The sequence below is a fragment of the Schistocerca serialis genome, chromosome 8 (genome assembly GCF_023864345.2).
Source record: "Schistocerca serialis cubense isolate TAMUIC-IGC-003099 chromosome 8, iqSchSeri2.2, whole genome shotgun sequence".
NCBI lineage: Eukaryota > Metazoa > Arthropoda > Insecta > Orthoptera > Acrididae > Schistocerca > Schistocerca serialis.
In genome coordinates, this window is record NC_064645.1 from 569,195,439 (window position 1) to 569,221,590 (window position 26,152).

Below are 26,152 nucleotides of genomic sequence, written 5' to 3' on the forward strand. Positions count from 1 at the left end.
CGTCCCAGTTCCAAATAGTATTTTTTCCAGTGAGAGAACAAAGTTTTGGTGTAACTAGAATTTGCATATTCAGAAAACGACGGTAAAAATTTACGAGACCTAGAAAACTGCGGCCTTGTTTTTTTGTGGATGGCACTGGAATGGCTCTGATTGCTTCTAACTTTTCAGGATCTGGCTGAATGCCTTCAGAAGAAATAATATGTCCCAAAAACCACACCTTTGACCTACCGAATTCAGACTTTTCCAAGTTAACTGTAATTCCAGATTCTGCAAAAATATGTAACACGCTGTTGAGGATGCGATTGTGCTGTTCCCATGAGGCTTCTGCTATCAGAATATCGTCTACATATAAGGTGATGTGACGTTTTAAGAACCCAGGTAATATGGAATTTAGCCCGCGAATGAATGCTGCCGAAGAAATGTTCAAACCAAAAGGAAGTTTCCGAAACTGATAACAAACGCCGAAACAAAGGAAAGCTGTGTATTTTCTACATTCTGGATGAAGTTCGATCTGATAAAAGCTGGATCTGACATCAATGGAAGACAACACTTTTACACCACTAAAATTTTGAAGAAGTTCTTCCAACGTTTGCAGCCTGTCTGTTTCAGGAATAATGATAGTATTGATTTGTCTCGAATCTAAGACAAGCCTGATCGATCCATTTTTCTTCTCAACAACATGTAACGGATTGTTGTATGAGCTTACTGCAGGCGCGATAATGCCCTCGTCAAGCATAGATCGTATTTCTGTTCTAACACGGTCCCTATAATGTGCTGGAATTACGTATGGTCTAACACAAAATTTAGTATGCTCACGAACACGAAATTGGTATTGAAATCCCTTGATTGTTCCTGTTTTGTGAGTAAAAACTGTGGAATGTGCTTGTAAAATCTCAAAAAGGTCCTGCCTATCAGTGTCATTACAATTCTCAATTGTTTGAATTTTATTCTGAATTAACTCATTAATTTCAAATATGCCGTCGATATCATCCCTGTCAGTACTTGCAGAGTGATTGTTAGTGTCTAGTTCCGTAGAAAACTCCGAACTGTTGTCTAACAGAAGGTAAAGCCGATTAATTTCCTCGTCATGGTTCGAGAGCCTATCTTCAAATTTCAAAGCTATTGACTTACATTCTTTCTCTAAACTTATTTCAGCATCGTGAAAGTTTAAGATTGCTTTGTATTCATTCAAAAAGTCTACTCCCAATATAATTTCCGTCGACAATAATGGAACAATAAGAAAGCTCATAGAGAAGCTGTGGCTTTGACAAAAGAACTCTAAGTTGGTTTGTTGGCGTACATCTACACTTTTTCCAAAGATTGCACTTTGTAATTTAATCTTACGTAACGGAAGTGTGGGACAATCGTTCGATTTGTTGCATTTGCTAAAGGCTGTTTCACTAATTACTGAAATGGGACTGCCAGAGTCAAGTACTGCCGTAAATTTTACATCATTTACTGTAATGTGATTCACAGGATATGCAATGTTGTTATGTTTTATGTCGTGTTCCTGGAGTAAGATGTCCCTAATGTCTTCCATTTTTACGTAATTACTAGCTACGGCAGCTGCGTCTTCTGTTTCATAAGTACGTTTTGTGGCTGCCAGCGGTATGAGTCATTGCCTATTGTGTCTTTGTTGGCTCGCGTCGTTATTGGGATTTGGAGGCCTAACTTCTACAAATTCACCTTGTCGAGAGGGATCTGCTCTGTTTGAATCCCGCCAGTTCTGATGCAATTCAGGTCTGTCGTTACGATCATATCGTCTGTCGTCATGTCGGTAGATTCCATAGTTTCTTTCTTGTCGGTCATGTGGTGGAGAATTTCTCCCTGAATCGTAACTGCGCGCTGGACCGTTGCATCTGAAGTTATTCTGTCTCCCTTGATAATAATTATTTTGGTTCCCATATTGTCTGTTTCTCTGATTGTCTCTGTGATAGTCATTACCGCAGAGAGGTGATCTTTCCCTGTAATTATTACTACTCTGCCAACGGTTGTCATACGGGTGGTGTCTGTTTCGGTCACGATTTACGTTGAAAGAATAGCCTTGTCGTATATTATTTCTGTCATCGCGGAATTGTGACGGATGTGATCTGTAATTGCTATGCTCCTGTTTCCGCGTTCCCCGATTGTCAGTGTCAATTTCCAGTTCTTGTAACAGTCCCTGAAAAGCCTCAATGTCTCCTTTGCAACGACCTGCTAAAATAATATGTCGTAAATGTTAAGGTAATTTGATTAAGCAAATGCGGATGAGTTCTGAGGGGCTTTCCCGTATTTCTAAGTTCCTATTCCCGTGTTGGAGCGCGAGTGTCCTCTGAAATATGAAATTTTTGTATTACTTGTGCCAACTGATCTTGTACTTCCCGTATTTCTCTTTTGTATTGCGTATTAATTTGATTCTGATTTTGTTTGAATTTCTTAATTTGTTCATACTCTTCTGTGTCAGTGATGGCTACAGGTCTTGTGTCATTCAGATCATCATCTACCTTTGCAGATAAGTTAGCGAACTGATCCGAAAGTTCGGCTACTTTCTCCGATAGTGTACTTATTTCCTCAGTGTGTTTTTCTGAACCAAGTTTCAGAGTATCTACTGTGTCCTTTAAGTTTTCCTGAGTTTTTGCAAGTTGCGTAACCGAATCGGTAGATACAACTGAGTCAATTTTAGCTTGCAAGGTGTCGTGATTTTCATGAACAATAGTTTACAGTTCTTTTATGGCTGCTTCGTGATTCTGTAATGCATATTCATGCCGCGAAAAAATAGGTTGAAAATGCTCACAAATTTGAGTTTTTACGTCATTACAGACTTTTTGACATTTCGATTCAATGTTATGTAACTCAGTAGTTAAATCTTCACGTGTTTGTTCAAGAGTTTGTTCCAATGAGTCTAACTTTTGAAGCTGTTGCTGTGTTTGTCTCTGATTTTGTTCCATCATGTCTAACTTTTGAAGATTTTGTTCCATTGTGTCTAACTTTTGCTGTGTTTGTCTCTGGTGTTGTTCCATTGTGTCTAACTTTTGAAGCTTTTGTCCCATTTGTTGCATTAATTGTAATAACAATGCATTAGTGTCTGGAATCTGTTCCTCTACGCTTTTCGGCAGTGCATTTGCACCGGCAACATTCACATTTTGACAAGCAGAAAATGTGTCTTGACTTATTTGAGAAAACGGTGAGGACGCAAAACCTGAATCTACAGTATTTGCAAAATTGTGCCCTGTCATTTCGGATTCAGAGTATCTACTGTGGCGAGTTGTTGCCGAGCGATCGATCGATAATGCTTCCCTGTTCACTAACTGTTTCACTGCCTACGCCATTGTTTGCCGCCCGCTCCATTTCCCTATGCACAATTACCAAGTTACTATGTTGAACATTAGTTAATTCACTACACGGTGGCGCTAACACACTACTTTCGTCTTCACTGTCATTTCTCAGTTTACTTTGGAGCCTAGTATTACGTTTTTCACACGCCATTATTGTCACAATATTTCACACGATAACACAGAAAAGCACAATTTGAAGAGCAAAAATAAGAGAACACATTAACATAGTACTGAAAATAATATCTCGTTAATTGCAAGCGCAGCAGCGAAATACTTGGTGCAAATCTACCTGCATGCCAGAACTGTTTTACTGTACAACAATGAAAGACTGCAACTACAAAGGAGATTCTCTCTACAATTACGCGCTAGCAATAAACAATAGCTACACTAATTACACAAACTACAAGAAAAAAATCATCACAAGATTCCAGTGAGGTATCCTCGGCTAAGGGTCGACATATGAAACGTCCCCTTTGAACAATTATACACGACTGTGCTTAACCTGACACACAATATTTTTTTTAGCGCAACGCAATCTGACTTTCAAAGATCCCTAAAAAAGAATGGCCCTGACTAACATTAACCTATACCTTTCACAAATCACTTACCTCACAAAAATCTTCGTTACTGGAACTACTGCAATACAGCGAGCGCCACTACTGCCAGCTAAATAAAAGATTCAAACTACGGAAGGCACTAACTAGTTAGCAAATGAAAGATTTTAATAGAGAACAAACACTGCATTTACCTTAATAGTCATAATATATATAGCAGTTCATGACAAATTTCAAAACTCCGCCATCTCTCTCCCCACATCCACCACTGCTGGCGGCTCACCTCCAACTGCGCAACGCTACGCGCTGTTCACATCCAGCTGCCGCTGCCCAACACTACAATGGCAGACAACAATGCAAAGTAGCCACAGACTGCACACAGCACAGCCAGTGATTCTCACACAGAGCGCTACGTGGCGTTACCAATAAGAAAACCTAAACAGCCTACTTACAACCCCTCAGAGTGGTTTGTGGGTCACGTCGTCCATAAATAGCCCTTTTCAATGTATCCCAGGCATGTTTCACAGGGTTCATTTCTGGAGAGCACGCTGGCCACTCTAGTCGAGCGATGTCGTTATCCTGAAGGAGCTCATTCACAAGGTGTGCACGATCAGGTTGCGAATGCTTCGCCACCTGAAAGCCAGTATGCTGCCGATATGCTTGTACTATCGGTCGGAGGATGGCATTCACGTATCGTACAGCCGTTAAGGCGCCTCCCATGACCGCCAGCGCCGTACGTCGGCCCCACACAATGCCACCCCAAAACATCAGAGAACCTCCACCTTGCTGTACTCGCTGGACAGTTTGTCTAAGGCGTTCAGCTTGACCGCGTGGCCTCCAAAAACCTCTCCGACGATTGTCTGGTGGAAGGCATATGCGACACTCATCGGTGAAGAGAACGTGATGCCAATCCTGAGCGGTCCATTGGGCATGTTGCTGGGCCCATCTGTACCGCACTACGTGATGTCGTGGTTACAAAGATGGACCTCGCCATGGACGACGGGAGTGAAGTTGCGTATCATGCAGCTTATTGTGCACAGTTTGAGTCGTAACACGACGTCCTGTGGCTGCACGAAAAGCATTTTCAACATGGTGCTGTTGCTGTTAGCGTTCCTCTGAGCCACTTATTGCCCGAACTGCCCGTTTCTGAGCCAAAAATATCCTTTTAGAATGGAAAGAGTTACCCCAAAATATAATACCATACTACATAAGTGAATGAAAATAAGCAAAGTAGACTATTTTTGTGTCGAGAGATCATTTACTTCAGATACTGTTCGAATGTGGCAGCGTCCTGAATATTGGCTTTCCAAGGCAGTTTACTATCTGAACACCTAAAAATTTGAACTGTTCAGTTTCACTAATTACATGCCCATTCTGTGAAATTAAAATAGTTTTGTTGAATTGTGGTTTTAGAAACTGTAAAAACTGAGTCTTACTGTGATTTAGCGTTAGATTGTTTTCTACAAGCCATGAATTTATGTCATGAACTGCACTGTTTAAAATCGAGCCAATTTGCACGCAACATCCTTTACTACCAAGCTAGTGCCATCAGGAAACAGAAATACTTTAGAGTTACCATAATGCCAGAGACCATATCATTCATATAGATAAGGAACAGTAGTGGCCCCAACATTGATCCCTGGGGCACTCCCATTTGACCATTCCCCACTCACACCCCACATCGCTGTCATTCCAAACACTGTGAATAATGACTTTTTGCTGTATGTTGTTAAAGTATGAAGTGAACCAATTGCGAGCTACTCCCCATGTTCCGTAATGGTCCAACTTGTGGAGCAATATTTTCCGATCAGCACAATCAAACCCTTAGTTAAATCACAAAATATGCCTAGCGTTCGAAACCTATTAACCCATCTAGTACCTTACAGAGAAAAGAGAATATAGCATTTCCAGTTGTTAAACGGTTTCTAAAGCCGAACTGTACATTTGATAGCAAATTATGTGATATAAAATGATCAATTATCCTTACATAAACAGCCCTTTCGATAACTTTATCAAATACTAATGGCAAAGAAATAGGTCTAAAATTGTCTACATTACCCTATTCTCCCTTTTTATAAAGTGGCTGTACTACTGAGCACTTTAACCATTCAGGAGACTGACCATTTCTAAAGAAAAAATTACAAATATGGCTGAATACAGGGCTAACATCTGCAGCACAGTACTTCAATGTTCTGATAGGCACTCCATCATATCCATGAGAGTTCTTAGTCTTCAGTGATTTAATTAATGACTTAATCTCCCTCTTGTCAGTATCATAGATTGGTATTTCAGACATCAATCTCGGAAAGGCATGTTCCAAGAGAGTGATCTGATTACCTGTAGAAACTAAATTTTTATTTAATTCACCAGCAATGTTCAGAAAATGGTTGTTAAGTAGTGATTTATCAGCAACAGAAATACTTTTACCATGAACTGACTTTATATTGTCAGCCTTGTACTGCTGACCAGACACTTCCTTCACAATTGACCATATGGTTTTAATTTTATCCTATGAATCAGCTGTTCTATTTGCACATCATATACTCTTTGTCTTGCTAATAACATTTTTAAGTACCTTACAATACTGTCTGTAATAGGCAACTGTTGCTTGATTGTGACTACTTCTGACATTCTGATATAATTCCCACTTTGTTCTACATGACATCCTTATCCCACTAGTTACCACCCAGGCTGCCTTTTACAGCTAGTACCCCATTTAGAATGCTCTAATGGAACAACTCTCAAAGAGCATGAGAAATATGTTAATGAAAGCATTATATTTGTCATCTTTGTTATCAGCACCATAAACATCCTACCACTCTTGTTCCTTGACGAGTTTTAAAAAGCTCTCTATTGCCATTGGATTAATTTTCCTACATCATTTGTTATTATGTTTGACATTTGTTTGAGTACAAAAGCCTTTTAGTGTTAACATTTGTGCACCATGGTCTGAAAGGCCATTCACCCTTTTACTAACAGAATGCCCAGCCAGTAATGAAGAATGAATAAAAATATTGTCTATGGCTGTGCTACTATTCCTCTACACCCTAGTTGGAAAAAACACCGTCTGCCTCAGATCATATGAATTTAGGAGATCTACCAACATCCTTTTTCTTGCACAACCATATACGAAATTAATATTAAAGTCACCACATATAACTAATTTCTGGTACTTCCTATAAAGTGAATCAAGAACCCTTTCTAGCTTGAGCAGAAATACTCAGAAGTCAGAGTTAGGGGACCTATAAACAACAAAAATTAGAAGTTTAGTTTCATTAAATTCGACTGACCCTGCACAACATTCAAATATCTGTTCAGTGCAGTGCCGTGAAACGTCTATAGACTCATATGGAATGTTACTTTTTACGTACAGGGCCAATCCGCCACCCCGTGAGGATCTCCTTGAAAAACAGTCAGCTAATTTGTATCCTGGTAATGGAAGCCTCTGAAATCTCAAATTATTTAAGTGGTGCTACGATATACCAATAATTTCAGAGTCAATAAGCAGTTCACTAACTTTATCTCTAATACCTCATATTTTGATGAAAAATGCTAATTCCTTCTCTTCTTGGAAACCTGACGTCCTCTGAAGATGATTCCATAGTTAGAGGGACTTTCTTTAAGCAGGTACACCTACCTGCTGACTTCAATCTAAAAAATGTGCAGCTCTAACACCAACTATTACAGGAATTTTGCATTGAGTAATCCCACCACCCTCCACCAAACACTGTCACCTAGCTTTGCTAGCCTTCCCTTCCCATAACTATTGAGGTGCAGGCCACGCCTAGTGAAACACAATCTACTGGTAGACCCAACTGGCACCACTGCAATGTGACGGACCTTCAGTTAAACGCACTTACCAAAGCACTGCGCATCACCAGGGTGACTAGAGGGCTGGGTCCAGCAAGACCTACCTGTTTGTAGTTTTCAAAAGTCACATTTATGCAGTATATGCTGTAAATAATACTGTTGAAGACGCGAAAGTCAATAACTTTTGTTAGGAAATTTATATCGGTAGGATAATCAGAACAAATGAAACTTTTGTAAGGTGCGCATGTCATTCTGATTTTTTTTAAGTTATCGATGTGCACATCACACATAGGACAAGTTATGTTATTGTTAAACAATCTTCGGTATTGTTGTGGCACAGTCCTTGACTCTGCGCAGTCTGATACATTCTTAGTTGAAGTCTGGTAGTTGATGGACGTATTCAGTATTGCTGTGTTTACTTGTTCTTGTATCTGCCACACAAAGAAAGATTTATTGTAAAGGATAGCAAGGATGAATTTGATGTAAGACTGCAGCACAGCGCAGCTAATTTGTCAGAATGGTTATCGTCTGCTAGTTAACTTTGTTCACTTGCTTAGAGCCGAGAGATAGACCGATCCTCTTCCCTGAGTCGTGCATTAACTTAAGAATAGATTAAGCTGTTTGGATTTTATAGTAATTCTCTGTTAGCACGGTACCTTTTTAAAATCATTGTTCACTTTGTTAAGCATAATACTGTTGAGACCAATGATATGTGTAAAGATCACGTGAACTCTTACTCTTTCTTTTTGAATACATACTTCATTCTAAAATCGTTGTCTTGGAATATCACTTCATAGGTAAAATTACTCTCCCCATCCCACTGTTTAAAGAAATTTTATCATTATGCATGATCATAGTGCACCTTGTGGTATGCAAAAGTTTGAATATTGTTTGGAAGCTTTGTTTGGAAACAGAAATCTGGCTTGTCCGCTGCCTGCTTGCTGTTGTACTTTCGAGAAGTCTGCAAAAATATTGTCAAGATGCGAGGTAACTGGAAATATTGATTAGGACCAGATAATTGTTTTACTTCAGTTGCGCATTTAATATAAAGACAATCTGTATTCAGAACAGTTACTGTCCAGTTCAGATTAGGTTTAGTCAAAGGTTAGCATACGAGTCCAAGTTGGATAACAGTTAGTGGGTACATAGACTTTTTGTAGCGTGGGAGGTAAATATGAGCTAAATTTGATACAGAAACACATTGTGGGAACTTACACTTTTCGTAGGAAACCATTTACTCTGAAGCAGGGTAGCTTCTTGAAACGATAAGTACAACAAAGTCCTTCCCCAGTTTCCACGGTATGTGGCGCCAAAGCATATCGAGCCAAATATTCGTCCTGCCACGTGCTCCTCCACTCCATCAAAAACTCTCCTGCTTTGATGGGGTCGAATTCCCTCTTGCGTGAACCATATCTTGGCGAAATCAGAGTCACTTTGGATAATGGGGATGAAATCACTTCCCAAAACCTTCACGTACCATTTGGTAGGTCCTTGCCATCAAGGAATACCGTACCGATTATTCCATAACCGCACATTGCACACCACACAGTCATCCGTTGAGGGTGAAGAGAGTTCTCGAGCCGGCCGGAGGATTCGAACCGGCTCTAGGCGCTACAGTCTGGAACCGAGCGACCGCTACGGTCGCAGGTTCGAATCCTCCCTCGGGAATGGATGTGTGTGATGTCCTTAGGTTAGTTAGGTTTAATTAGTTCTAAGTTCTAGGCGACTGATCACCTCAGAAAGTAAGTCGCATAGTGTTCAGAGCCATTTGAACATTTTGAAGAGTTCTCGATTGCTAAATGCGAATTATCAGTCCCTCAGAAGCGCCAATTTTTCTTATTAATGATCCCATCCAAATGAAAGTGGGTTTCTACAACAATGTGCCTGAGAATGCGTATACTAATTCTCTTCTGCATGTTCATTCTAATTCCCACCATGCCCCGCGGCCAACAGTGCAATTTGAACGTCGAAACCCAAACAGTTCAGAAGTTATGGCGATTTCATTTCATGTAGTCTTACCAATACGTGTTTTCTGCCGACGGGCAACTGTTAGAGCACTTTACATTAATACCGCGAACCAGAAGCCCTTAAAGATTTTAATTACTGTCAGGTAGACGTGAGCTCGAGGTGCTAGCACTTTGAAGACTTACTCGGGACAGAACGCAAACTGCTCAGCAGCATCGTCATCGCTAACACCAAGGGGTGGCGTTAAAGTTGGCGCTTGCTCGAAACTCCGTTGATTACGCTGCTGCCGGTGTAATACAGCACTAAGGAGACTCTGGTGGAGAGTGCATAGCTCTTGTCAAGACTAACTTCACAAAAGCTTTTCATCTCTGTCGTTGTTTTCATATAGTACTCACACAGGTTCCGTGGAGCACTCAGTCCCAACGCCTTCGCCCCTGAAACCGTATGACCTCAGTTCACTGAGGAGTAACTATTAGTTTTACTGCATTTTTTTCTGCCAGTATCTTTGTTGCTTTATTATATTAATTCCTACACCTTACGACAGGTCCTGCTGCCTTGAGAACTTGTTTGATCTGCAAAGGCTGCTTCTTACTACTTTGCGTCTCCCCCCCCCCCCCCCACCTGGAGAAACGGAGATTCCATTGTTGGAGGTAAAAGGTATCTTCGCAGGTTATCTACGAGGGTTGTCCAGAAAGTAAGTTCCGATCGGTCGCGAAATGCACACCACAGTGAAAACCGCATGAAGCACAGATGTGTTGTGCAGTGTCTCTAGTATGCCCGTCGATCCCATCAAGACGCTCTTTTCAGTTGTGAGGGCACTGTGAGCGAGTAAAGGTGCCCAGAACAACGATGTCTCCCGCAAAGTAGAAGGGCCCGCTGAGAGGCTTCGCGTTAATGAATGCAGCCCACCTAACACAACTGCCACGCACTTCCTTCTTCACGGAAATTCTCAGCCGCACTCTGCAGCCTTTTCGATGGAAAGTATTCGATCATCCACAACAGAGCCCTAATTGGCTCGTCCTGAGTATCATTGCTGTTCACATGAAATGCTGGATAAGAAGACAACACTTCGGCGCAGGCTACGTGCTATAGAACAGCATAGAGAATTATCGGAAAGCATAGGCGGCTGCCTTCTATGACGATGGTGTTGGAAATTTGGTATAACCCCCTGACAAATGTCTAAGTCGGAGCGGTGACTATGTAGAGAAGTACCTGGAAGGTGTAGCTAACTCTTGCAAATAAAATGTTTCTGATCTTCACTGTGGTTTCCATTTAGCGACCGATCGGAACTTACTTTCTGGACAACCCTCGTATGTCGCAACTTTAGAAACTGGCAACTGATTCCTCCGCCTCCACGTCTAAAAGATTCACGATAATCGTGCATCCCTTTTCGGCGGGAATACGACATAAAGTCGGTCATTTTGGCTTTCAGTGCTTTATCACTAATGCTTTCCTCTGAGGCCTAATTAGCTCAGCATATTAACGAAGGATATTAATTACATGCAAACAGAATAAAAGCTTCTGTAAGCATCGTCGTTTATGAACTAGACTAAATTCAGCTTGTATTACCAAAAGAAATCAATCACTCATTAATCAATGAATGAGGCAAAATGAATGTGGACTACATGTTGATTACGCATTTCATTACCAGCCCTCATCTAAGGTCTTAGTGGATGGCTCCCATCATCATGACGCCTGAAGAACATTGTTGTGCCTTTTCAAAACATTGGAAAAATGGTACTTCGTCTCAGGTCGTCGCATTACTGGCACATAGTGGTCATCCAGGGTAGTGCAAAACCACAATTTATTGCTCAACGCAGTGCGATGCCATTGGTCAGCAATACATACTTCTCGACGATCGCGTCACGACAAATGCAGGCGTTGGTGTTGTGGTCTTAATGGCAGCCTACGAATAGGATGATAATTCCCTACTCTGGCTGCTGCTAGTCCCCGCCGAATAATGCAGGATGATACACAGAGATGCAAGGAGTCATTATTTGTTGTCAGATGATAGGTGGTAATGTAAAGGAGTTAAGGTGTGCTTCGTACACAATGTGACGGTCCTCCCATGGGATGTTCAGATGTGGTTGACTGGAACCGTTCTCAATATTTCTCGGTTATTCAGCGGGGTGGCTCGTCCATAAGGCACGATATTTCAGCAAGCCTACTCCTTGTCAACTTTAGGCATTCCTGATAACTGAGTGTCTTGTTCCGCGCACCGCCCTTATATTCCCCCTTCCCCAGCTCATATTTGCAGCTCACTTGTGTACAACCTAAAATGAAAGACACCTTTAGATCCAACACCCTACCGTTTTTTAGAAAACCTCCTCCGTATTTCATGGACCACAGTCGACCCAAAATTGCAGGGATCGACAGATAATTGAAAACTGAACATTTTTCACCATCGTATATGGGGTCCGCAGACGCATATTTTCCCAGAAATTTAGGAAAGAAACGGTTATAGCTGCCCTTACGTACCAATAAGGTACATGTTAGTGAACTAAAGCGGCGCTGGCATAACGACCAAGGCATTTGGATGGGAAGCGCAGAACACATGTTTGATTCTCAAACGAGATCTGCAGTTTCTTAAATTGTATTTTTTACCTTTCGAAGTCGGTTGAAATATGAGAGTTAATAAGATAAGTAAATCAATAAGGCAAAATAACAAGGGAAATTAATAAATATCTCAAACGACTTTGTTTAGTGAAGAATCAAAATTTTAAGACTTGTTGTATGAAAACAATTCCGAGTAAGACTCTTGCGAATTTGTCACGAGGGACCACAGACAGTCAACAGCAAGATGCTTGTTTACTGTAGGCGTGGGACAGAATTTTAGTTTGCGACTTCAAAACTGTAGTGTTTTCCTGGACACACAGGGGGATTCGTCCAACAGTGCGGATGCAATAAAGATCCATAGCATACTTCGTGATCAGCTGTCAGCACCGATTTTTCAGGTGATGTTATCGTATGTATTGTCACATGTATGGTATGAATCAAAATTAATTCTCCAAAAAGAAATACTTAAAATGTAAACCAAGTCCGTTCTTCGCCGAATTTTCAGAAAAACAATGTAGTTTGTGGGGCGGTGGGTGGAAAATTTTACGGTGGTATAAATGTTTGAATGTTGAAACACTTCCCGGCCGATTAACCATATGTGGGGCGGCGGGTGGAATTAATTGTTACATAAGTGTTCCTATTATTTATGCTGTTGTTTGCCGTTCTCAACACTGGCTCTCTAACTACAACATTGGCAACCAGAAAGTGATTAGCAAAACGTGAAGCCTGTAATCAGAATTCCTAGTGCCCACTTCATCTGAGAAATACACTTATAGCTACAGCTTATAGCTCTGAGGAATTAGGAGATTGTCTGGGATTCATAATCAAACGATGGTGAAAAAAAAAACGTTCGATATATTCTGAAAGTCACAGATGAAAAAAAAAATAATCCACACAACCTGACTAACAGAGCAGTTCAGAGTCTAATGCGCTGATGCAACTATAACAGTCCAAATTAAATGTTTAAATGAATGCTCGCCATAATTTGATGATAATGTACATCAAACGCCACGCTAAATAATGGTAGAATGTCTGTCCCGCGGCGGCACGTGAAAATACGACATACGCAAACTGAAGATAGGTCATTAAAGTCATCCCAGAATTAATACTTCACTCGAAAATGATTTCATGGTTACGCGTATCCCGAGTAACTTAATACGGCATCCAAGGCTGTTTATAGCAATGATACCGACATGACGCGACTCCCGACACAGATGGCGTGCTATTCAGCGTCTGGAGAGAACTGGGGCCTTTCTCTCTCGCGCAGCGTTCTTGTATATAAAGCCGCGGTGCGGATGGCTAAGGGAGCGCCTGATCAAATCGGCTCTCCCGACTAGCCGCTGGACTAGTAATACACCACATTAAGTTATTGAATAAATCATAGCTTCTTATGCTGATGGCCGATGAAGCTCTCAATTTAAATGTGCATTCAGCACACAGGTAAGTAATCATAATAAAAGTTTAACGTGGCTAAGTTAAATATTTTGGGCGAGAGAATTAATTTAATTACACTGCTCGCAGTAGACGAGCTCTGAACTTTCCCTTTGGAGGTACGCTATCGCTATAGTTTTATAGTTATTCAAATGAAACTTCTCACATCTTTATGATTATAGCGGATCTTCATTCTACTTAAATATAAACATCCTAGCCTTATTTATTAGCCTACTTAATCTATCTTGCTTCCTTAATTTTTAAGACAAAAACCAGAAAATTATGAATTTCAAAAAAAATCTTAATTTGTGAGATCCAGAAGACTGTTTCTATTAAATAATTATGAAAAAGGAATCTAAATATAAATTTTTAAGTCTCTAGCTCTTTTCTGTTGCGCCAATGATTTTTACAGAAAAACGTCCAAATTTCGAAAATGGCTAAAGTTATCGAACTGATATTCAACACATATTAATTTAGTATTACTCCTGACATGCTAGAAACATTTTAGGTTATTTACTTGATTTTTAAAGTACTGCGCAACATTTATGACGTCAGAGCTAGTTACAGCGGACTGGCTGGCACACAATGGAAAGACTGATGTGAATTTACTACGGCGTGAGTAGGCTGCTTCCCTGCAAGTTTACAGAAGATTGTATTCATCAGATGTTCTTGATGCTACCAGTTCTTTTCTTCGAGTGTTTATATCCCAAGTACCATGTATGTGGCTGTTCGAAGGAAAGTGACGACAGGTAACAGGGTGAGTGACAAAGTCGTTGTAAGGGAACCAGGATTAAAATGTTAATTCTTTACTAATCAAATTCGTTTGACAAATTTGTTTCGCTACCTTGTAATTATTCCTTAGTGTTTTACTTTCCTTATTAACCCTCCTACTTCTGCCAGTCTTGATGCGGCAGAGAATACAATTTTAAAAGGAACAACGGCATTCGTTCGGGAGGCGAACGTGGATCCTCCACTCCTCGGTCAAATGCCTTGGTCACTATGCCATCAGCATTCACGTAAGGAGCAATGGTAACAGTTTCTTTCCTCAATTTTTTTAGAAAAATAAGCGTTTTCGGATCCCACATAATTATGAAAATGGTGAATGCTCCATTTTTCCGATTATCTATCGATTATGCCAATTTTGAATCGATTGTGCGCCATCATATACAGCGATAGTTTTATCAAAAACGGGGAGATGTTGAGCCAAAAAAGGATCTTTCATTTTAGGTTGTGCACAAGCGACTTGTCAAATAGTCCAAACGGTTGGCTGTGTCTGAGGCCTTACCCTTCTCATTGCATCTGTGCAGTACTATGCAGATTGTCCAACCTACATACATTTTTGCGGACAGGCAAGGCGTACAGCGGACTCCCGGTTTCCTGAGTCTTACAGCATCCTTGAGTGATCTCGACATAGCTTTCGTCTTGGTTGGTGGGCAGCTTGTGCACTTGAGGGCTTTTTCAGGAGTATTATGCTGATTTTTGCTGGTGTGTTCCCGACGTATGGGATAATCACCGACGCGACGGACCTCGACGACCAGTATGCCTGCCGTCACAGGCCTACGATGAGGCTTCTTCCATACTCTGTCAGGCCTTGATAACGCTGTCTCACACGAGTGTACAGTATCCATGCGTCCTTCACAGTGATCACTCAATAGCTGACGCTGTTCAAGCCTCTTATATATCACAGCAGTGATACCCGCCCACGGTGTGGACATGTGGAAAGTTACACTGACATCCGAACATATCTTGGCGCTTCACATTTTTTGCCAAGCAGTACAGCAACAGTTATGGAAAAATTCAGAGGATTTATATTCCCCTTCACTCGTTAACATTACAAAGTTCCCAGATACGGTGTAAGTGTCTGAGGTTAACCTAATGAACGAATAGATGTTATATTTATTTATTTTTCGTATCAGAAAATACGTATGATACACGGTTATGAGTACATTATTTTTGCCCAAAAGTTGGCCGCCTCTCGTGCATTTTCTGTATCTTAATGTAGTTCAACTTCTGTGCAGGAGGCTGGACACAGTCGCCAGTGAATCATATGATGAACAGTGTGGTCTCCTCTATAGTCACACTGTCTGACATCTTGATCAGTATGGTCCCATCTTGCCAAAGGGGGCTGACGACCGCGCACTTGAGCGCCCCACAAACCAAACATCGTCACCACCATCTTGCCAAGTTAACCTTTGATCTGCCAACTCCAGATATTACTCTATTCATGGATTTCCAAGTCGTCTCTTCCTCATCATAGAAAGGAGGCAAAGTTTCAGAAACTCCTTTCCAGCCAGTGGGAAGGTAGGTCGTAGCCCTCTACGGTTGGAACATAGCTTTATCAGCATGGTTCCAAGTACCATCGATGTTCTACGGAAAGTCTTCTTTGACTTCAGTCATTGCGGTGTCGTTCGCGCCCATACAGAATGTAAAGTAGGTGGGTTATTTTAATTTTTGTAAGTTATCGATGTGCACGTGACAGAGAGCAAGTTATGTTACTGTTGAACTATCTTTGGTCTTGTCGTGAGACAGTCTTTGCCTCTGCGCAGTCTGATACATCCTTAGTTGAAGTGTGGTAGGTGACGGATCTATTCATTAGTGTTGTGTTGTCTTGTGATTGTTTCTGTTAGGTGAAGAAACATATATTGTAAAGGACAGCAAGGACGAATGTGATGTATATACTGAAAGGCGAAAACAATATAAATTTTGAATAATGCTATTTTTTTCCGAAAAGATGAAGTTTGAGGTAAGACTGCAGCTCGGCGCAGCTAGTTTGTCGAAATGATTATTGTTAGCTACTTAACTTTGTTCACTTGCTCAGAGATGAGAGAAAAACCACCCACTTCCATGTGTCATGCATTAACATAACAATTGATTAAGCTATTTGGCTTTTATAGAAATTCTCAGTTAACATTGTACTCTTTTCAGATCATTGCCGACTTTGTTGAGCATAAGCCGGCCGAAGGGGCCGAGCGGTTCTAGACGCTTCAGTCCGGAACCGCGCGACCACTACGGTCGCAGGTACGAATCCCGCCTCGGGCATGGGTGTGTGTCATGTCCTTAGGTTGGTTAAGTTTAAGTAGTTCAAAATTCTAGGGGACTGATGATCTCAGATGTTAAATCCCAGCCGCGTGGGATTAGCCGAGCGGCCTAAGGCGCTGGAGTGACGGACTGTGAGGCTGGTCCCGGCGGAGGTTCGAGTCCTCCCTCGGGCATGAGTGTGCGTGTATGTCCTTAGGATAATTTAGGTTAAGTAGTGCGTAAGCTTAGGGACTGATGACCTTAGCAGTTAAGATTTAACACACATTTGAACATTTTTTGTTAAGTCCCATAGTGCTCAGAACCATTTGAACCATTTTTTTGTTGAGCATAGTATTGCTCAGACCATTGTTATGTGTGAAGATCATGCGAAATTGTAGTCTCTCTTTTTGAATATGTACTTCAGTCTAAAATCGCTGTCTTGGAATATCTTCCCCATCCCACTGTTTAAAGAAGGTTTATCATCACTCTTTATCACATTGCATCATGTGGTATGCAACAGTCTGAACATTGTCAGGAAATTTTATTTAAAAACATGTATCTACCTTATCCGCTGCCTGCTTGCTGTTGCCGTTGTGTTTTAGAGAAATATGCAACAGTGTTGTCAAGATGCGTTGGTTAGGACGAGATAACTATTTTACTTCAGTTACGCTTTTAATATAAAGACTAGTTGTATTCAGACCAATTCAATCCAAATTAGGTTCTGTTAAGTCAAAGGTTAGCATAAGAGTTAAAGTTGGATAACAGTTTGTGGTTACATACACTACTGGCCATTAAAATTTCTACACCAAGAAGAAATGCAGATGATAAACGGGTATTCATTGAACAAATATATTATACTAGAACTGACATGTGATTACATTTCGACGCAATTTGGGTGCATAGATCCTGCGAAATCGGTACCCAGAACTACCACCTCTGGCCGTAATAACGGCCTTGATACGCCTCGGCATTGAGTCAAACAGAACGCGGATGGCGAGTACAGGTACAGCTGCCCATGCAGCTTCAACACAATACCAAAGTTCATAAAGAGTAGTGACTGGCGTATTGTGATGAGCCAGTTGCTCGGCCACCATTGACCAAACGTTTTCAATTGGTGACAGATCCGAAGAATGTGTTGGCCAGGGCAGCAGTCGAACATTTTCTGCATCTAGCAAGGCCCGTGCAGGACCTGCAACATGCTGTCGTGCATTATCCTGCTGAAATATAGAGTTTCGCAGTGATCGAATGATGGGTAGAGCCAAGGGTCATAACACATCTGAAATGTAACGCCCACTGTTCAAAGTGCGAACAAGAGGTGACCGAGACGTGTAACCAATGGCACCCCATACCATCACGCCGGGTGATACGCCAGTATGGCGATGACGAGTACACGCTCCCAGTGTGCGTTCACCCTGATGTCGCCAAACACGGATGCGACCATCATGATCCTGTAAACAGAACCTGGATTCATAAGAAAAAAAAGACGTTTTGCCATTCGTGCACCCAGGTTCGTCATTGAGTACACCATCGCAGGCGCTCCTGTCTGTGATGCAGCGTCAAGGGTAACCGCAAACATGGTCTCCGAGGTGATAGTCCATGCTGCTGAAAAGGTCGTCGAACTGTTCGTGCAGATGGTTGTTGTCTTGCAAACGTCCCCATCTGTTGACTCAGGGATCGAGACGTGGCTGCACGATCCGTTACAGCCATACGGATAAGATGCCTGTCATCTCGACTGCTAGTGATATGAGGTCGTTGGGATCCAGTACGGCGTCCCGTATTACCCTCCTGAACCCACCGATTCCATATTCTGCTAACAGTCATTGGATCTCGACCAACACGAGCAGCAATGTCACGATACGATAAACCGCAACCGCGGTAGGCTACAATCCGACCTTTATCGAAGTCGGGAACGTGATGATACGCATTTCTGCTCCTTACACGAGGCATCACAACAACGTCTCACCAGGCAACGCCGGTAAACTGCTGTTTGTGTATGAGAAATCGGTTGGAAACTTTCCTCATGTCAGCACGTTGTAGGTGTCGCCACGGGCGCCAACCTTGTGTGAATGCTCTGAAAAGCTTATCATTTGCGTATCACAGCATCTTCTTCCTGTCGGTTAAATTTCTGTTCTGTAGCACGTCATCTTCGTGGCGTAGCAATTTTAATGGCCAGTAGTGTAGTTTTGGTAATATGTAGATTTTTTTATAGGTTGGTAGGTAAATTTGGGCCAAATTTCATACAGAAACAAATAGTGGGGATGTTACAAGAGGGTGGGTTCTCTGCAGCTTCACTGTCTCTCTTTCCTCATTCTCAGCTGTTTGTCTTGGAAGAGGAGGTGGTGCTGTTTCTGTGACGTGGTAAGGATGAACGCGCGGCAGAAGTGCAAGTGACCTTGGCAGGAGGAGGATTTTGGTGCAGCAGGCTGTGGACGCGGGAGCTGGCCGCAGGCATTCCGCTTGCCGACCGCTCGGCTGCCTTCACCGCTGGTCGCTACACAGTGCAGTGCCTCCTGCTGCCGCTCAACCCTTCTGCATTTGCGGGCGCGCCAGCCAACTGCGGCGTGTGAGGGCGGAATGCCCGCGACCGGACCCGGGGAAACGGCCGGGAAAATCGCGCAGACCGCGTGTCCGGTGCCCGAGCGCCCGGCTGGAATGTCCGAAGGCCGCGGCGAGACACTTGCCGGTACTGGTCGTCCGCGAGAGCGATGTCGCCAGCAGCAGCGCCAGCCACAACCCGGCCCATACTCAGCCCGTGTGTTCTGGAGCCAGCTGGCAAGTGTGAAGAAGGGCGCGGACTTCATCAACTGGTCTCATACGGGGAGTTTCAGGTATGTTGCTCTTTCCTATAACTAACACAATAATAAGACAAATGAACATTTATTTACGAGGGATATTTGAAAAGCAAGGAGCGATCTGTTGCGAAATGGAAACCACACTGAAAATAAAAAATGTTTCATTTGCAACAGTTGGCTACACCTTCCAGCTACTTCTCTGCGCAGTCGCCACTCTGGCTTAGACATTCGTCGTGGCATTGAACCAACTTTCTAATATCCTCGTCATAGAGGATAGCTGCCTGTGCTTTCTGGCACTTCTCTGTGCTGTTCGTTGTCTGTGCCAAAATGTTGTCTACATTGCCAGCAGTTCATGTCAGCAGAGATAAACATCAGAGGGAGTCAAGCACCTTCATTGTCCCTGCAGAGCGCGGCCGAGAATTGTCATGAAGAAGGAGAAGCATGACAGTAACGTTATGTGGGCTGCGTGACATCAGGTGAAATGTCTCGGCACCCACACTAGGCGGGAGTGACTATTTTCTAGGCATCTTTACGTGCTCACTGTGCCCTCAGAATTGAGAAGAGCGTCGTGACGCGATGGACAGGCATAATAGAGACACTGCCCAACAAATCTGTCTAACGTTTAATCGGATTTTCACAGTCGTTTCCATTTCGTGACATATCAGACATTACTTTACGAATAGCCATCGTAGATAGGTAAATGTAAGAAACGTTTCTGTGCGGTTATGAACATAATTTAATTAGTTACTTCCCACAGAATTACAGCAAGAGGCTACATCTTTTAAATGGAGCTGATGTGTGCAAACTAATTTGAATAAAATTCCTATGAATTTCAGTTACGGAGCTAGAATCGTTCAACATTTCATGGTTAAATGCAATACACTGTACATAAAGTTGCTAGTCTCACGAAGCAAACAGTTTCCTCCATGAACTGTTTGAAGTCATCTGGTCCTGTGCGTTGTGTGACGCAAATACGATTCCTTAACGCAAAGAAAGAAATCTACTGTTGTTAAATCCGATGGCCCTGTGGCTAATTCCTGAGGGTCACGTGTAACGAAACCGGCTCTGAAGAGATTTAAATATCGAATTTTGACACTACATATTCAAATCGGAAATGTCATGAAGTAAAGTTTAATAATTCTAGACTCGAAAAAAAAAATCGTTTTGCTACCAAAGATAATTTCAACATTATATTCGAATTTAGTAAACAACAGACCAAAACGATATAAATGGGAAAACTCCTGTGAATACTTTTGAATAAAAAATGATCAAACAAATTTTAATACAGCCCAATGTTGTCTACAAAACCATGTAAGCTCACTCATGGCTTTGACAATGCTGCGGTATGATGAGTTCAAGGCCGTTTCAGCCCTGTAGTCGTACATCTGTCAAGTTCCAAGCACACATCTTACAAAAATAAGAAATTATCTATTTTATTGCGATAGGTCAGAGACCGGAAACTAATGGTGAACGCCACACATCACACAATTTATCTTACGTGACGTTTAAATACGGAACATTACCTAACAAAATCACTGCACACACGTACGTGGAACAACATCTTCCAAAAGGTAAATTTAATGGCTATCAGAAAGCAAAATGAGGGAGGCGAAGAAATGCTTTCAGAGACTCTCTCTCTTCCTCTCTCTCTCTCTCTCTCTCTCTCTCTCTCTCTCTCTCTCTCTCTGTCTCTCTCTTTTGGGTGAATTTTGCGACAATGCTCACATCTGCATGGGAGGTGATGTGCGATGTCGTTAGCAACTAGACAGCGAAATAATAGCACATACGTCTTACATCTTAAGGCCTGGTGCAGTCTGCGGTAATGTTACTGTTCTGTCATCTTCCTTTTGGTTCAGTGTGGTAGAAAGCAAGAAGTATTACAGGCTGGGACAAATGAAAGTGGCCAGAGTTCAGGGTACAAAGAAACACAGCAGAGGAAAGGAAGTACAGATGCTCCAAGTAATGATCACTTGTTTGCAGATGGCGCTGTCGTTTATCGACTAATAAAGTCATCAGAAGATCAAAACAAACTGCAAAACGATTTAGAAAAAATATCTGAATGGTGCGAAAAGTGGCAATTGACCCTAAATAACGAAAGTGGGAGGTCATCCACATGAGTGCTAAAAGGAACTCGTTAAACTTCGGTTACAGGAGAAATCAGTCTAATCTAAAAGCCGTAAATTCATCTAAATACCTAGGTATTACAATTACGAACAACTTAAATTGTAAAGAACACATAGAAAATGTTGTGGGGAAGGCTAACCAAAGGCTGCCTTTTATTGGCAGAACACTTAGAAAATGTAACAGACCTACTAAGGAAATTGCCTACACTACGCTTGTCCGTCCTCTTTTAGAATACTGCTGCGCGGTGTGGGATCCTTACCAGGTAGGACTGACGGAGTACATCGAAAAAGTTCAAATAAAGGCAGCACGTTTTGTATTATCGCCACAAATTGGAGGCAGTGTCACAGAAATGATACAGGTTTTGGGCTGGAAATCATTAAAAGAAAGGCGTTTTTCGTTGCGACGGAATCTTCTCACGAAATTCCAATCACCAACTTTCTCCTCCGAATGCGAAAATATTTTGTTGACACCGACCTACATAGGGCAGAACGATCACCACGACAAAATAAGGGAAATCAGAGCTCGTACGGAAAGATATAGGTGTTCACTCTTTCCGCGCGCTACACGAGATTGGAATAATAGAGAATTGTAACGGTTGTTCGATGAACCCTCTGCCAGGCACTTAAATGTGATTTGTAGATTATCCAAGCAGATGTAGACGTAGATCAGACTCACTACAAAATTTTTCAACGTCAAAATGCTTAAAAATAAAATTGAACATGTTAATAAGAAATTTACATCAAACATAAAAGAAGTAATATTTTCTAACAGTCGACATGACACACCCAACTAGAATTTTCGGTGGGTCAGTAATCCAATTTAATGACGGATCACTGCATCATAATGTCTGAACGTGGATTCATCAAAGAACATAACACTTTGTAAGGCATCCAGATGGAAATGAGTCACGGTCTATTCGCAGGAAGTAAATCTCCGATTGGAACTGTTCTTGCGCGGCTCTCGTGACAGTGGCGTACGATGAGAATGAAACTTCTGACCATGAGCTATTCTTACTTATAATCCGTCTTGATTGCAAAATTTTTGATACAATCACTGATTGCTGCTATCCCATCAGACATTATGTCTGCTTTTGCATGAGCTATTCGCCACACAGTTGTAAGGCTGATAAAAGTGATTGCAATAAATTCTTATAATCTGAGACGCGGATTGCGGTGTATTGCATCCAAAACAAAGACTTGCGCGTCCTCACCTCTTACTGGTCTTCGTTTAGTACCTCCGTGCCCGCCGGCCGAAGTGGCCGTGCGGTTAAAGGCGCTGCAGTCTGGAACCGCAAGACCGCTACGGTCGCAGGTTCGAATCCTGCCTCGGGCATGGATGTTTGTGATGTCCTTAGGTTAGCTAGATTTAACTAGTTCTAAGTTCTAGGGGACTATGACCTCAGCAGTTGAGTCCCATAGTGCTCAGAGCCATTTGAACCATTTGAACCTCCGTGCCTTCTAAGAGCTGTTGTACCTCGAAGCCATTCTTCAGCACGTAAGAACGTAATGGCTTGTGGCGCTCTTCGACCAGGATATCACACAGACTGCTTGAGTGGTATGGTGTCGTCATCAGCAGCATGCGAAGGTACTCCTCGGATGTGTATGCAGTATTTATTGCACTTCTGTATCTGTGGAAGACCGAAACACGTTTGTTTGTGTATTCAGACAGGCCTCGTACACGGCGGTAAGGATGTGGTCTACGATTTAACCGAACATGACTGCAAACAGCGCATCAACGAAGCTTTCTCCGTGACGCCAACAACTTTGTGTACAGCAGTGGAGGATTTAGATGCAGCAACGGCGTATGTACGAGGGTTCGAACTTAAGTAGTGGCAGCTATTTATTCACAACCGATACAAAAGAGTTACATGTTTGCATCTATTACTGTCCTTCAAAGTAGTCACGAGCGTTGTGCAGAACCCGTTGCCAGCGACGTGGAAGGCGTAGTATATCGTTAGCAGAGCCTGTTCTGTTGATGGTGCGAATGGAGCGGTCTACTGCCTGTCGAATCTCTGGAACAGTTCTGAAGCGAATGCCACGAAGCGGTTCCTTCACCTTCGGAATCAAATCAAAGTCACAAGGACTCAAGTCCGGTGAGTATGGTGGATGGTACAGTACTTCCCAGTCCCATTGACCGAACAGAGCAGCCACAGCTCGCGCTGTATGCGCCCGTCCATTGTCGTGCAAAATGATGGGTGGGTTGCGCAGAAAGTGTCGCCACTTCTTTCGCAGGTGATGCTCCAGAAACTATCAGTAATAGTATGCACTGACGGTCTAACGTGGAGGAACGTAATGCGTTAGGATAACACCATCACACTCGTACACGAGAATCACCATACCTTCAGACCGTTCCATTCTCACCATCAACGAGACAGGCTCTGCTAACGGTATACTACGCCTTCTACATTGCTGGCAACGGGTTCTATACAACGGTGGTGACTACTTTGAAGGACAGTAACAGGTGCAAACATGTAACTCTTTTGTATCAGTTGTGAATAAATAGTTACCACTATTTAGGTTCCAACCCTCGTAGATATAGGTTTTTTGTGGAAAAAGCAAGGTAACGTTTTACACTTTGAACAAATGACCAATAAAGAGTAAAAGAAAGTTAAATGCTATTCACATTCCATCCTAAAGACAACATAACTTGCAAATATGTTTCCAATCAAATTTATGTAACATATGCAGCTGTTACAGAAAATGTAAACTGTTCTTACCACTGGCATATTGTTACAAGTCAATATGGTTCTACTATAACGTCGGTTAAAGGTTAAAATTACATTTCTATATCGTTAACCCATTACAGTTTCATTAAGTTTTACCAGCATTATTTTTCTGTTCTCACTGGTCAGACACATGAGCGTTCGCAAAAGTTTTTCCAAGAGAGGGAGAGATTCAAAACTTGTGATTTTGATTTAACTAATTCGGTAAGTTTGAAAACGTGTCGTGCCCCAAGAACTAATTTTGACAAGATGTAGTCACAATTTATTGCATCTCAAAAGACTGACAGTTACCTCCTTACTACCCTTAACGTACATTCCTTTGGTACGTAAACGACAAGAACATATCAATAGTACAGGCAAAGTGAATTTTTTATGCTATTAATATGAATATGAGTGCCACTTTTTGAATCAACGATCTGAAGTTTCATCCTCATACGATAAAATCCCAAAACATCCAACGTGTTATGAAATAAAGTTACAGACATCCAAAAAAATGAATGAGATTTTCACTCTGCAGCGGAGTGTGCGCTGATATGAAACTTCCTGGAAGATTAAAACAGAGCTCATCCAATAAACAATTTGTTGTCCCATGTTAGGTTCAAACTGAAAATTAAAAATCTAAAATCGGAAAGAAGAGTAATTTCGAAGAAGCGGTATCAACGACAGAATGCAGAAAAATTCTACTGTCAGCAACGTACATTTCGAGTAACGACCACGAAGACAGGACAAGAGAAATCAAGGCTCGTATGTAAGCATGTAGACAGCTGTTTCTCCATCACTGCATCTGCGAATGGAAGGAGAAAGTGTATCACTATCAGTGGTACAAGATGCTTTCCTTCATGCACCGTATGGTAATTCGTGGAGAATATAGGTAAATGTATATGTAGATGAGGGCCACCGCAGCTGGTAAACGTTCGTATGGTCCGCCACGTGCAAGCGTTCTTGCGTGTGATTTTGTCTATTTTGTTCACGAGATACTCTCCAGCTCATGGAAGGACGAACAGAATCTCTCTTTAGCAAAGGCCAAAGTTTACGATAGCGGATGGAAATCTCTGGCCCTGTAATCCGAAAAGAATGGCACAAATAATGTGCTTGACAAGTCGAAGATTCTTTTATTTTACTCCTCCGTACTATCGACTGTCTTCTGCTTCCAGCACAGATTTTGAAAACGCCAAATTTCAAGCATCGCAATTACACTATGAAAGGATAACTTCTGGTGCTTTGGCAGGAATGAGTCTTTTGGAGGACATCATCTTTCCGCCGTTGAGGCTGACAAGTTTTATTATTGGATACACGTTTGCAGTTTCAGCGCTTTGACTATGTAAATTTCTCAGAACAGTCCCTTAGAATAAGCCAAAAATATCCACCCATCATACAACAATCGAGATATTCGAGGCAGTTATCAAGAATCTCAATCTGACTTTTAAGTAAAAAGCCGCTTAAACAGGTGTTGCTATACTTTGTCACATGGTGGTGATATCAAAGGCACCTGTTTGCAAGATTTTTTATCTGAAGATCACATTATGATGATAATCAGATTTTCTTGACAACGGCCCAGATGGTCCTATAATGGCTGGATATTTTTGACTTGTTCTGAGGCATTGTTTTAACCACTTGAGTGTTCCAAGCACTAAAATCGGAATCTTATACTGAAACATAAAGCATGACAGACAACTGCGCAAAAAAAAATCTCCTTTAAAAGCTCGACTTAACCACTGAGAACGGACGTCATGGCAAATTTGCTCTTGATTTCCATGATTTCACTCTGGTAATAAGCGTGGGACGTAGCTATGATTAATCTCTTTTCCGTATTTCATTAGTTCGACCGGCGCTAACGAAGATCCTTTTCCTGTTGTTGCGTGTCCT